Genomic DNA, 14296 nt, shown 5'->3' on the forward strand with positions numbered 1-14296 from the left:
CGGACTGAATTCGGCTACCTTAACTGTCTCTGCTTGTTTTCCCAGGGCCCCAGACCGGAAATGGATTGTTTGAAGATTCGGATGCATTCGCGCAGCCTCTTTCATTTATTTTTTCCTTAGGGCCGAGCTTTGATTGTTTTCCTTACACAACTGGGAATATTGGAGTAACGCTGTATTTTTCTCTTTTCCTGGAGTTGCCAGATGAAATACAGGATGCCTGCCTAGTTAAGTTTCAATTTCACATAAACCGAATCATTTCTTCGTACGTGTGTCCCAAATATTGTATCTGCTAAATCTGTCAACCCCATCTTGTCTGTCATAATACTCTTTTACCTCCTCCAACTCAATGTCACGCTCCCCTCTCTCCATTTTCCCTATGCATATTCTTATCTTCACTCCCTTCTGAATTAAGGAAAGATTAAACTACAGACGTTAATTTCCCCTGGGAGGAGGCTTCAGCTGTAAGATTTACTGCTTCTCCGTCCTGTGAGGACTTCTACTTTGCAGATTGTTCTCTGTTGCGCAAACCTTGGGGCAGTTTTCCTTTGGTCTGTTGCTCGTGGGACAGTCACACACACACACAGAGAGAGAGAGAGAGAGAGACTACAGACATCTTTACTAATTTTGTCACTCTTTCTAGCTCTTCGCTTTGGTTTTTGCAGCGTCCCTAATTCTTGAAAAATCGCTTAGGTTGGCCGAAGGGTGGTAAAGTGAAGTGTATGGAGAGAAGTCCATGTTTAAAGACAGGCTTATATTATTTTGTCACCACTATTATCAAACAAAATGTCAAAATATGTTTACAGTTTTCTAGGAAACTGCATTTCCAGTTGTAAATGTTACCTGAAACCCCGGAGACAATAATGCAATAATGCAGTTGCAATTTTATATTCACTTTTCACACAAAAGAGACAAATAATTATGGACTTTTTATGAAGAGGTACTTTGGACTAGTAAGTCTGATAAACAAAAACAGAAATTTGTTGCCCATGCAGTTAGCTTTTTTGTTCTGGGATTCATTCAAGGGGATGCTTGAGCTAGTTATTTTTAAAAAAATAGAATTCAAGTTGAAGAGGTTGACTGGAATTACACGTAAAGAAGATGACATGTTAAAAGCAAGAAGGCATAAGAAAATATTTTCAGGTTCAGGAGTTTATGGAGTTTGGGAAAGTAGTAAGAGATTAACCTGAGTGAACAGAGACCTGATGGTAAAGGGCCTTCTATTTCATTCTAAGAAGTTAATACTTTATCCTATAGCCAGTGAAGAGTTTTAATCAGGAGAGTAACATGATGAGATTTATATGTCCATTAAGCTACTCTGGCTTAAGTGAGAAGGTTGGATTGGACGGAGTTCATATTGAAGTCATGAAGTTAATGCAATAGTTCAGTCATAAAATAAAGGCCTCAACCTAGCAGTAGCAGTGGCAGTAGATCGATTGCAGGGCAATTAGGAGATGGAATTGGCAGGACTTAGTGACTAATTGGATGTTTCTAGCTTATTATTGTATTGTTGACAGTAGATCAGTAATGGCCTCATATTAATGTCTATATTGTCATCAACAAATATTTATTCAGCATCTTTTCTGTGTTAGACAGCTACAGTATACATTAGAGAAACTCTAGACTCTACTAATGATTTCTCTTAGGGCTGAATATTGCCACTGAATCTTACCACCCAGTTGTAAAGTCTTTGAATGGAGCCAAATTATTTTTTTCCAAAAGTAGTGCTCATTGTAAACCAACTCTTTTGATCAAAAAGTGTGAATAACATTGGAATACCCAAGTAGTTACTCTATGATGAGCTAAAGTGAGGCAAATATTTATTTGCCAAATAAGCCAAAGAAAATTTCCAGGACACCCAGAAATAGAACGTGAAGCATAGTAAGAGTTGCACACTGCTAGGGAAGAGCAGCAACAAAAAGGCCAACTCAGCCTGTAATAACTTGACACATAACTGTTTGACATAAATTAAAGAGACAGAGGTATACACAATAAAAGCTGCTGTAAATAGCTGCTGCAACCACAGATCACATGATAACACTTTATGTATGCAATAATTATACTTAAGTGTGTATAGTATTTTGTAACTTACAATCTGCTTTGTCATACCTTATTTCATTTAGTCCTCACATCGACCATGGAAGATAGGTATTATTTATTAATATTCCCGTATTTATGAGGAAACTGAGGCTAAGAAAAGTTGTGACTAGGTCAGAGGCCACAGAGCTAATGGGATGGAGATCAAACCTAGGTTTTATGACTCCAAACATAGTGCTCTTTTCACTTAATAACACCTGAAATGTGGAAGAAACACTTGAGCAATTTAAGAAGGCCACAGTGGTCTTCTGTTTCTAAAAACTACCAGAACTTATTCTCACCTCAGGACCTTTCCACTTGCTTTCCCCTCTACCAGGAATATCTTTCCTGTAGATTTTTAAATGACTTTTTCTTATCATTCAGGTCTCAAAACAAATGTCACCTGCTTAGAGAAGCTTTCCAAGAGAATCTTATCTAAAGAGGCCACCCCCTGTCCCCACCACTCTGTATCACCATTGCCTTGTGTTATTTCCTTTAAAATCTTTCTATTCCAATGTGATCCACGGACCACTAGCATTGGCATTACTTGAGAGGTTGTTAGAACTGCAGAATCTTTTTTAGCTATTTTGAACTATACAATAAATTATTTTTAACTATAGTCACCTGCCCGACTGTACTATAGAACACTAGATCTTATTCCTTCTAACTACATTTTTGTACCCACTAACCAACGTCTTTTCATCGTCCCCTCCCTTCTGCTCTTCTTACCTTCTGATAACCACTATTCTACCCTCTACCTTCATGAGATCTACTTTTTTAGCTCCCACATATGAGTGAGAACATGTGGTATTTGTCTTTTTGTACCTGGCTTATTTCACTTAGCATGATGACCTTCAGTTCCATCAATGTTGCTGCAAATGACAGGATTTCATTGTTTTATTGCTGAACAATATTTTATTGTGTATGTACACCACATTTGGAAGAAAGAGAACGTTCCCAACATAAAGAAAAGCTAAATGTTTCTTTATTTGATTATTACCTTGTTGTATATATTGTTTATGATATCGTATGCATCATGTATCAAAATATCACATGTACTTCAACAATATGTACAGCTATTACATAGCAATAAAAAAAGAAATACAGAATCTCAAGCCCGATGCCAGACTTAAAGATTCAAAATCCGAATTTTAATTAGAATGCCTCAGGTTGTTCATATGCACATTCAAGTGTGAGAGGCACTTTTAGAGAACGTATCACTTTCTGAAACTAACTTCTTTATTTTGCATGTACTTTTAACATTTGGAAATATTGAATCATAACTGAAAATTACAAAGAAAAATGTAATCACCATGTACCTACAACCCAGCTTAGTCATAGCTTAAGATTTTACGATACTTGCCTTAGATTTTTTTTTTTTTTTTTTTTTTTTTTTTGAGATGGAGTCTCACTCTGTTGCTCAGGCTGGAGTGCAGTGGCACGATCTCGGCTCACTGCAACTTTTGCCTCCCGGGTTCAAGCGATTCTCCTGCCTCAGCCTCCTGAGTAGCTGGGACTACAGGTGCATGTCACTACACCTGGCTAATTTTTTGTATTTTTAGTAGAGACGGGGTTTCACCGAGGATTGTCTTGATCTCCTGACCTCGTGATCCACCCGCCTCAGCCTCCCAAAGTGCTGGGATTACAGGCGTGAACCTCTGTGCCCGGCCTGCCTTAGATCTTAAAAATAATGACTTAGTTGAAGATCCCGGCATTGCCCTTCTCTAATCCTAGTCTCTTTATCCTTGTGGATTTATTTCTGTTTTATTCTTTCATGTTATTTTGGTGGAGTCTGTAAGGAAGAGGCGATAAATAGGTTTCATTAATCCACTATGATTATCTGGATGACCTACATATTTTATGAGGCTAGTATAAACTTAATCCATGGACAAAGACCATACAAGAAAATTATAGGTCAATCTGGCTGTGATTTTCCTCTTCGTTTTCTAACCTCTAGACATTTCCTTTGTTTGCTTTCAAGCTCAACTATGCATTTTTTAAAAACTGTGGGGCTTTTTGTTGCTACTTTTAACCAACTTGTCTGTGTTTGGAGTCTGTAGGGTAGTGTCTCTTACATGTTGTCAGTTAGCCCTCTTGTCTCTATTGTATACCTCTTAACCTGGTTTACACTTTAAAAAATGCAGCCCAAAATTACCCTTCCCCCAAAATAAGGTGCATTGCATAAAGATGTTTATATCAGTGTTATTAATAACAGCAACTTTTTCTGTTGTTTTACTTTATTTGTTTATTTATTTTTTAGAGACAGAGTCTCACTCTTGTCACTCAGGCTGGAGTGCAGTGTTGCAATCACAGCTTACTGCAGCCTCAAGCTCCTGGACAGGGATCCTCCCGCTTCAGCCTCCCAAGTAGCTGGGACTAAGGTGCGTACGACCGTGCCTGACATATATTTAAAAAAATTTTTGAAGATGGGGTTTCGCTATGTTGCCCAGGCTGGTCTCAACTCCAAGCCTCAAGTGATCCTCTTGCCTCAGCCTCCCCAATGGCTGGGATTTACAGGCATGAGCCACCGTGACCAGTGCAACTTTTGAAAATAATTCCAAATATTCCAAAAGCAGTTCAATGAAATACCTCAACAGCTATTATTTGAAAAGTATATGTATGGACTTGTGTTGATACTGTATATGGGAAAGTGTATATGAAATAATGTTGAATAAAGAAGAAACAAACATATATGTATACATTTATGTGTATGTATATATAAACACACACGTTTATTACTATTGAGATTTTAAGAGAACATTGCACAAAATAAGTAGTTGTTTTAAAGTTATGTTTCTCACTTTTTTTTCCCTTTTTTGAAGGGAATATTTATTGGGCATTTATTCTGTTTTAAGCATTGCACTGCACTGCACTGGGTGCTATAAGTAGTATCATCGAATTTAATCCACTCAATGCACATAAGGAGTGGTTTCTGTTATAATCTCCACCTTACAAATAAGGAAAAGAAAGCTCTGGGCTCGCCCAAGTAGTTTGGAAGTAGTAGAGATGATATCCAAATCCAGAAGGTCTGATTCCGGAGCCCATACTCCTTATCACCATGCCATAGAGGGTTTTAATAATAGTTGTTTGTATAAAAATTAAATTTTAAAAATGAATGCAAAGTTTTAGTTATTTTTTAACTTAATAAAAATTTAGAGATTTTAGTAAACTTTAATGCTTAACTTCCAGGGGAAAAAAAATCTTTTACAAATTTGTAAATGAGCTGGTTTCTTTGCATATCATGCAATATAATATCTTAATCCTCATGTATAATAATAACAGCTATTAATTATCTAGTGCTTCATCTGTAACGGAGTAGCTACTGCTTTACATACATGATCATATAATCCTCTCAAATATTGTATGAGGTAGCTAATATTATAATCACCATTTTTTTCTGCTGATGTAACCTGAGACTTACAGACATTAAAGAACTTTCCCAAGATTACTTACCTAGTAAACAGCGGAGTCAAAACTCAAACCTAAACCTGACACTAAAGTCTATGCTGCCAACCTAAACTATGCTGCCTTTCCTTGTATGTGTCAATGTCACCTATAGGATTTAGGGGGCATGCCAAATCTGTTTTCACTGTAATATTGTGGGCAATCCTATGTATTATAAAGCAGTGACCCAGCTTTATCTCGACAAAGAACAATCTTGTGGGAATTTCGTAGGACTGCGGGACCCCATGTAGATGGCACAATAAGAATCATCTCCTTTTGAACATTATGTATACTATTGCTCCAAGAGTCATCATGTGTATCCCTTAGAAATATTTCTAGGTATACCATAATTTCCTTCTTTCTTTTTTTTTTTTGTATTTTTAGTAGAGACAGGGGTCTTACCATGTTGGTCAGGCTGGTCTTGAACTCCTGACCTCAGGTGATCCACCTGCCTCAGCCTCCCAAAGTGCTGGGATTACAGGTGTGAGCCACCACGCCCGGCAGGTATACCCTAATTTCAAGTCTCTTGAAGATCTAACTTGCTTGCTGTTTTAAAGCTCCATGGTTTTACTCTGGTGTGAAGGATCCAGTGAACTGTGAAAACGTGTCTTTTTATCTGTGTGGCATGTAGACCCATGATAAAGCTATAGATTAATAACTCAGTATGATGTTTTTAAGCTCTCAGACTCACTTCAAAGTTTTCATCTTAAACTCTCCAAGTTGCAATCTCAACATATTCTAAAAGATGTTGAAGTGGGGTGAGAGAATGAGAATGAGAAAAATTAGAGAGTTATCTGGAAAATTATTTTAATGAGATGGGTTACAAAGGGGTTGATAGGCTTGAGTGTGACATCAATTTTTAATAGGCTGAGCCTGATGAGGGTTCATATCTGTCTATTAATGTAATATCACTAAGATACCTCTGGCTATAAAACCCATTATTCTGTGATTTCTTACTAACCCGAATCATTATTTACTTTATGTTTGAGGGAGCCTCTCTGGCAGAATCAGATTTTTTTAAAGATCTATTGTTACCCAGGTAACTGCAATAATTATGCTAGTATTAATAATTACAGAGAAGGAAGGAAACTCAGGTACATGGAGGCAGTACTGAATGGTATGATGGCAAAAGCATCAGTATGATGTTGTATTGATTTCATGTTGCTGCATAACAAACTAACACAAACTTTGTGGCTAAAAACAACATACATTTATTATCTCACTATTTCTGTGGGTCAGTAATCTAGATACAGATGAGTTGCATTCTCTGCTCCAGATCTCACCAAGATAAAAATCAAGATATCAGCCAGGGCTGCAATCTTATCTGAGAATGGGGGTCCCTCTCTCAAACTCACTGATTGCCCAAAAACTTCCTTACAATTGTAGGACTGAAATCCTTGTTTTCTTGCTGGCTGTTGGCTGAGGACTATTCTGTTTCTAGAAGGATCCTCAGATCCTTGCCACGTGACCCCTTTTATAGGTAATTAACATGATTGGTTGCTTCTCCAAGGCCAGAAACAGAATCTCTTTGGTTTTGAACTTTCTTTCAAGAAAGGACAGGACCCTCTTTTAAAGGGCCTGCCTGATTAGATAAGACCCACCCAAGATAATCTCTTTTTTGATTAACTTAAAGTCAACTGATTCAGTGCCTTAATTACATCAGCAAATTCCGTTATCTTTTCCATGTAACATAATCAAATCAGGGGAGTGTTATCCCATCCATATTCACAAGTCCTGCCCACACTCAAGTGGAGGGGATTATGTAGGGTATATATAGAGGGTGGAAATGATAGTGGCCATCTTAGAATTCTGCCTATGACAAAAAACTGGGGTTGAAGATCAAGTTGTAAATGAAAGTATGTCTACACAAAAACCTGAACATGAATGTTTATAGCAGCATTGTTTAGAATAGCGAAAAAGTAGAAACAACTTAAATGTTCATTAACTGGTGACTGAATGAACAAAACGTGGTATATCCATACAATAAAATTGCTATGGTTTAAGTATGCCCCCTGAAAAGCATGTTTTGGAAACTTAATCCCCAATTCAGCCTAATTCCTATTAGGCGAGGCCTGATGAGTGATATTTAGGTCATGAGGGCTACACTCTCGTGAATGAACTAACGTTGATTACTAAAGGACTTGAGGGCTGGGTGCAGTGGTTCAATCCTGTAATCGCAGCACTTTGGGAGGTCTAGGCCAGTGGATCACTTGAGGTCACGAGTTCAAGACCAGCCTGGCCAACATGGTGAAACCCCATCTCTATTAAAAATACAAAAATTAGCTGGGCGTGGTGGCACATGCTTGTAATCCCAGCCTCTCAAGAGGCTGAGGCAGGAGAATCGCTTGAACTCAGGAGGCAGAAGTTGTAGTGAGCCAAGATCATGCCACTGCATTCCAGCCTGGGCAACAGAGCAAGTCTCCATCTCTAAATAAATAAATAAATAAAGGGCTTGAGGTTGTGAGTTTGATCTCTAACATGCACATGCATGCTTTCTTGCCCTTTCACCTTCTGCTTTCCAACATAGGGTGATGCAGAAAGAAGGCCCTTGTCAGATGCAGAGCCTTCAACCTTAGACTTCCCAGCCTCCAGAACTGTAAAAAATAAATCTGTGTTCTTTATAAATTATCCCTTATCAGGAACTCTGTAATAACATCACAAACAGACTAAGACAGAAATATTATTGAGCCGTACAAAGGAATGAAGTGTTGATACATGCTACAACATGGATGGACCTTGAAAACATTATGCTAAGTGAAAAAAATAAAAAATACCATATATGATTCCATTTATATGAAATGGCCAGAATAACAAATCTATAAAGATAGAATGTTAGATTAGTAATTGCCTAGTGCTGGGGAATTTGAATACCTGCTAATGTATATGAGGTTTCTTTTTGAAGCAATAAAAATATGTTCTAAAGTTGATTGTGGTGATGGTTGCAAAACTCCATGAATATACTAAAAACTATTGAATCATACACTTTATAGGTGAATTATATAGCATACGAATTATATCTAATAAAACTGTTTTTTAAAAAATCATGTTGTATTACTTGCCAGCTTCTTTGATGTTTGGCAATTCAAACTCAGTTTCCTCATCCTTAAGTAGATTTAAGTAAATATAATACTCTCCCTAAGTGAATATAATACCTCCTTCACAAGGTTGCTGTGAGGTTCAAATGAAGTAATTATGATAAATTGTTTGGTAAACTTCAAAATGCTATACAAATTTTTAAATTGTTATTATGTAGTATATAACGTTGCAACCAAGGCAAGATCAACTTAATCCTTTTTTTTTGGCTGTCTTGTCTCCCAATATATTAATCCCAATAGCTGGCTATCATTTCTATATGTCCAAGACTAAATCCTTCTCCCCCTAGTATGTCCATTTCCTTTCATTCTCAACAGAAGTGGAGAACAGTTGCTCAATACTATCTATTCTTTCATCTACTTGAAGTCTTTTCTTTAAAATTCCTCAATTCTTCTCCCCCACATCAATAAGCTAATTCAGTTTCAAAGCTCAAAAAGCCCAGTTTGTTTAACCTTTACTTATAAATCCTCATAAATTGAAATATCTTTTCCCCTTATCTGATCCTTTTATATGTAAAAGATAAACAAGGGCTTCAGGATTAAAAGTAAGATCTGCCTTTGGGGTCTATGTATAACAAGCAATGTTTAAAGCAAAGGTCAAGGAAAGGATAAGAGATTGGGGACTGGAAGAGACATTTTATTTAATTGAAACTAAGAAGAATCCACAGGGATTACAATTCTCCAATGTTTGAAGCAGCAGATGAAATAACACAAGAAAAGATTGATAGGCATGTCAATGACATGTTTAAATGCCTGCAGTATAATACCAAAGAGAAAGGCTAAATTAACAAAAAGTATTAATTAGGTAAAGCACATTCATATGGAGAAAAATTGAAAGGTGAAACAGAAGATTGGTCAATTTTTAAAAGTTTAATGATTTTTAATATTGTTTTCTGTTTTTTAAGATAATAAATTTTTTCTTTTTAAAAAAATAGAGATGAGGTCTCACTATGTTGCCCAGGGTGCTATTGAACTCCTGAGCGCAAATGATCCTCCTGCCTCGGCCTCCCAAAGTGCTAGGATTACAGGGGTGAGCCACTGCACCTGATTAAATAATAAATTTAACATAAAAATGACGAAGAATTCACATATCATGGAAAGTTTCTGAAATATAACTTATTCTCTAGCTCATTCAGATTATTAGCAAGATTGGGGAAAATCATTAACCTAGCACATAATCAACAAAAGATATTTTAAGTTTAGGATTTAAATATGATGCAGGACTGTCAATGCCAGAATATCCTTGGACAAAATGGGATGGTTGGTCATTCTAGTTTAGTCTTACAATAATTTTGTCCATAAGAGGCTTGTTATCATTTTATTCCTCTTTTGTACTCATTGTATATGATAGTTAAAATCAACATGATTTTTAAACCCTGTTTTTCAATCCTCTTTCCATATTTTAAATGCTTCCCCTGTCTCCTCCCTATTTACCAATTACCGACCTATTCTGAAAAGAAATTGCATTTGAGAAGAATGATATTGTAATAACAGATAAAAATAGAAATGTCAGTTTCCACTCAGTAGGGATAGTGTTGAGCATGTTGTCTGTAACACTTTCTGGAGAAGAGAAAGTCGGACAAAGTATGACAGCCTTCTCCATGGAGCTAACGCAATAATGAAGGTGGGTTCATGAGACTATATAATAGCTTGATGCCCCCAATCCTTAAGACCATTCAAATTCATCTGCTCAGATCCTCTACTCACCAAATAGCCTTCTTCCAATTTTTTTTTTACCATTTTTATTGTGAATAATGTAAATGAAAGTGTATAAAAGGTAAATGAACAATTCTATGAATTCTTTAAAATCTGAGCATATCCAAGCAGCTACCACCCAGGTGAAGAAATAGAGCATTAACAAATTCCCAGGAGCCCCCAGTAATAAATCTTCCCTTCTCCACAAAAGAAAACTAAAGACATCCTTACTTTGGTTAGACTTGCCTTCTTTTAAATTTTATTTAATGGAATCATATAGTTATTTTCTACATCTGGTGTTTTTATTCAACCTTCTGTTTGTGATTCATGTTGTGACATATAGCTGTATAATTTATTTTTATTACCATGTAGTATTCCATTGCATGAATATTCCATTGCACGGACATTTGGGTTGTTTCCAGTTTGGGGTCATCATGAATAAGGCTGCTATAAATATTCTTATATACATCCCTTGGGTGTACATGTGCATGCATTTCTTTTGTGAATAGACTTGGGAGTAGAATCTCTGAGTCATGTATCTTCAACAATACTTGATATTGTACATCCTTTTCAGTTTTGGTATTCTGCTAATGTGCAGTGGCATCTCTACATTTTCAATTTGTATTTTCTTTTTGTAATTTGCACTTTCCCTATGAAATTTAGCACTGTAAAAAATTGATATCAGTAATTGGGGTATCCTCTTTTGTGAAATGCTTGATCAAGCCTCCTGCTGATTTTCATGTTCTTTTTTATATACAAGCACATTTATATATTCTGATATAAGTTTCCTGTTGGTTGTATGTATTACAAAAATCTTTCCCCACACCGGATCTCCTAAAGTTGTATGTAAAGCATGAATTGTATGACTTCAGAATTGCTCTTTAAATTATTCATGGGCCTGGATCATATATGTCTCTTTATCATCTTTAAGTAACTATCATATTAGATCCATAATGGGGGTTCAAGCAATATTTGAAATAAATCATTGAAGGACATGGTGAATTGATTTTTTTGTAGTTTTTAAATGCTATGTTTTACTTTGCATATGCATTTAATCTTATAATTTCAAAAAGTTTCCAAACATTACTATGCAATGTTGAGCATTTTTTCATATGCTTGTTGGCCACGTGTATATTTTCTTTTGAAAAGTGTCTGTCCAGGTCCTTTACACACATTTTAACAGGTTTTTTTGGTTTTTGCTTTTTTTTTTTTTTTAATGTTCACTTTACTTTTAATTTGTGATTGCAGGCTACATTCACATATCCTGGACTGTGACACATCAGCATTTGTTTCCCTTAGCCAGCCCAAACAAGTACAAATTGGTAAGTGTTTTGGATTTCTGTTTTGTGTATTAAATACAGTGAGAGGTTGCCCTCCCACTGTCCCCCTCAATTAAAAGCTACGGGCTCAGTCAGCTTACAGGCATTGCTGCCTATTTTTTAGCTTGTCTCTGAAATAAATGAAATAATTAGCAAGTATCATGGACAGATGAGAAAATAAGACAAATCTGTGATTCATTATGTATGTTACTAGTATATTTTGTCATTTACCTCCGTTCTGTTCCTTTCCCATCGCACTTTTTCTAAAATGAATTGCAGATTTACTTTGAGAATGAGAAGTACCTGTAGTAAATTGACGCCTACATTGACCTGTCCATCTCTGTACTTTCCCCACTTATTTGTACATATTTGAGATTTATTCACCCCATTAAACTTGTATCAAATACTTGTTTTACAAACAAATAAACTGAATATTTTATTTGCTTTTAAAATAAGGTTGTAAAAAGATGGAACACCTCATCTCTTATTGGACCCAAAATAATTTTGATATTAACCATCATTAAATGTTCTGTTTTCTTTTTTTGGGGGGCAGGGTTATTTAAAAATTTTGTCCTTTTTTATCGTGTTTAAAATTTCCATAGGTTTTGGGGGAACAGGTGATATTTGGTTACATGAGTAAGTTCTTTTTTCTTTTTCTTTTCTTGTCTTTTTTTTTTTTTTTGAGACAGAGTTTCGCTCTTTGTTGCCCAGGCTAGAGTGCAATGGCACGATCTCGGCTCACCGCAACCTCTGCCTCCCCGGTTCAAGTGATTCTCCTGCCTCAGCCTCCCAAATAGCTGGGATTACAGGCATGCGCCACCATGCCTGGCCAATTTTGTATTTTTATCGAAGACTGGGTTTCTCCATGTTGGTCAGGCTGGTCTTGAACTCCCGACCTCAGGTGATCTGCCCGCCTCGGCCTCCCAAAGTGCTGGGATTACAGGCATGAGCCACCGTGCCCGGCCGTGAGTAAGTTCTTTAGTGGTGATTTGTAATACTTTGGTTTACCCATCACCCGAGCAGTATACATTGAACCCGTTTTGTAGCTTTTTATCCCTCACCCCCTTCCCACCCTTTTTCCCTGAGTCTCCAAAGTCTGTTGTATCATTCTTAAGCCTTTGCATCCTTATAGCTTAGCTCCCACTTATGAGTGACAACATATGATGTTTGGTTTTCCATTCCTGAGTTACTTCACTTAGACTAATAGTCTCCAGTCCCATCCAGGTTGCTGCAAATGCCATTAATTCGTTCCGTTTTATGGATGAGTAGTATTCCATAGTGTATGTATACTACTGTTTCTTTATTCACTCATTGATTGATGGCCATCTGGGTGGGTTCCATATTTTTGCAATTGTAAATTTTGCTGCTATAAACATGTATGTGCAAATGTCTTTTTCAGATAATGATTTATTTTCCTCTGGGTAGATACCTAAGAGTAAGATTGCTGGATCAAATGGTAGTTCTACTTTTAGTTCTTTAAGGAATCTACACACTGTTTTCCATTAGTTGACATTCCCACCAGCAGTGTAGAAGTGTTCCCTTTTCACTGCATCCACACCAACATCTATTATTTTTTTGATTTTTTAATTATCTCCATTCTTGTGGGAGTAAAGCGTTATTGCACTGTGGTTTTGATTTTAATTTCCATCTTGATTTCATTGTTGACTCAATGATCATTTAGGAGCAGGCTATTTAATTTCCATATATTTGCATGGTTTTGAGGGTTCCTTTTGGAGTTGATTTCAAATTTTATTCCACTGTGGCTGAGAGAGTACCTGATATAATTTTGATTTTCTTAACTTTATTAAGACTTGTTTTGTGGCCTATCATGTGTTCTATCTTGGAGAAAGTTCCATGTGCTGATGAATAGAATGTATATTCTGTGGTTGTTGGATAAAATGTTCTGTAAATATCTGTTAAGTCCATTTGTTCCAGAGTATAGTTTAAGTCCATTGTTTCTTTGTTGACTTTCTGTCTTGATGATCTGTCTAGTGCTGTCCGTGGGGTATTGAAGTCTCACACTATTATCATGTTGCTATCTCATTTCTTAGGTCTAGTAGTAATTGTTTTATAAATTTGGGAGCTCCACTATTAGGTGCATATATTCTTAGGATTGTGATAGTTTCCTGTTGGACAAGGCCTTTTATCGTTATATAATGTTGCTCTGTGTCTTTTTTTTTTTTTTTTTTGAGATGGAGTCTCAACCTGTCACCCAGGCTGGAGCGCAGTAGTGCCATCTTGGCTCACCAAAACCTCAGCCTTCCGGGTTCAAGCGATTCTCCTGCCTCAGCCTCCCTACTAGCTGGGACTACAGGTACACGCCACCACGCCCAGCTAATTTTTGCATTTTTAGTAGAGATGGGGTTTTGCCATGTTGGCCAGGCTGATCTCAAACTCCTGACCTCAAGTGATCCACCCGCCTTGGCCTCCCAAATTGCTGGGATTACAGGTGTGAGCCACCACGCCCAGCCTGTCTTTTTTAACTGCTGTTGCTTCAAAGTTCTTTTTGTCTGATATAAGGATAGCTACTGCAGCTCGCTTTTGGTGTCCATTTGCATGGAATATCTTTTTCCACCCCTTTATCTTAAGTTTATTGAGTCCTTATGTGTTGGGTGAGTCTCTTGAAGATGGCAGATACTTGGTTGGTTAATTCTTACCCATTCTGCAATTCTG

General features: G+C 36.8%; 1 long non-coding RNA gene across 1 annotated transcript; it reads left to right on the forward strand.

The window, feature by feature from the left end:
• Nucleotide 1: 1 nt before the first annotated feature.
• LOC134735995 (uncharacterized) lies at nt 2-13979 on the forward strand. Its single transcript, XR_010119608.1, has 4 exons — nt 2-224; nt 4334-4454; nt 11553-11626; nt 13816-13979. It is a non-coding gene; the product is annotated as an uncharacterized lncRNA (long non-coding RNA).
• Nucleotides 13980-14296: the final 317 nt, after the last annotated feature.

This window comes from Symphalangus syndactylus, chromosome X, assembly GCF_028878055.3.
Source record: "Symphalangus syndactylus isolate Jambi chromosome X, NHGRI_mSymSyn1-v2.1_pri, whole genome shotgun sequence".
In the NCBI taxonomy this organism is placed as follows: Eukaryota; Metazoa; Chordata; class Mammalia; order Primates; family Hylobatidae; genus Symphalangus; species Symphalangus syndactylus.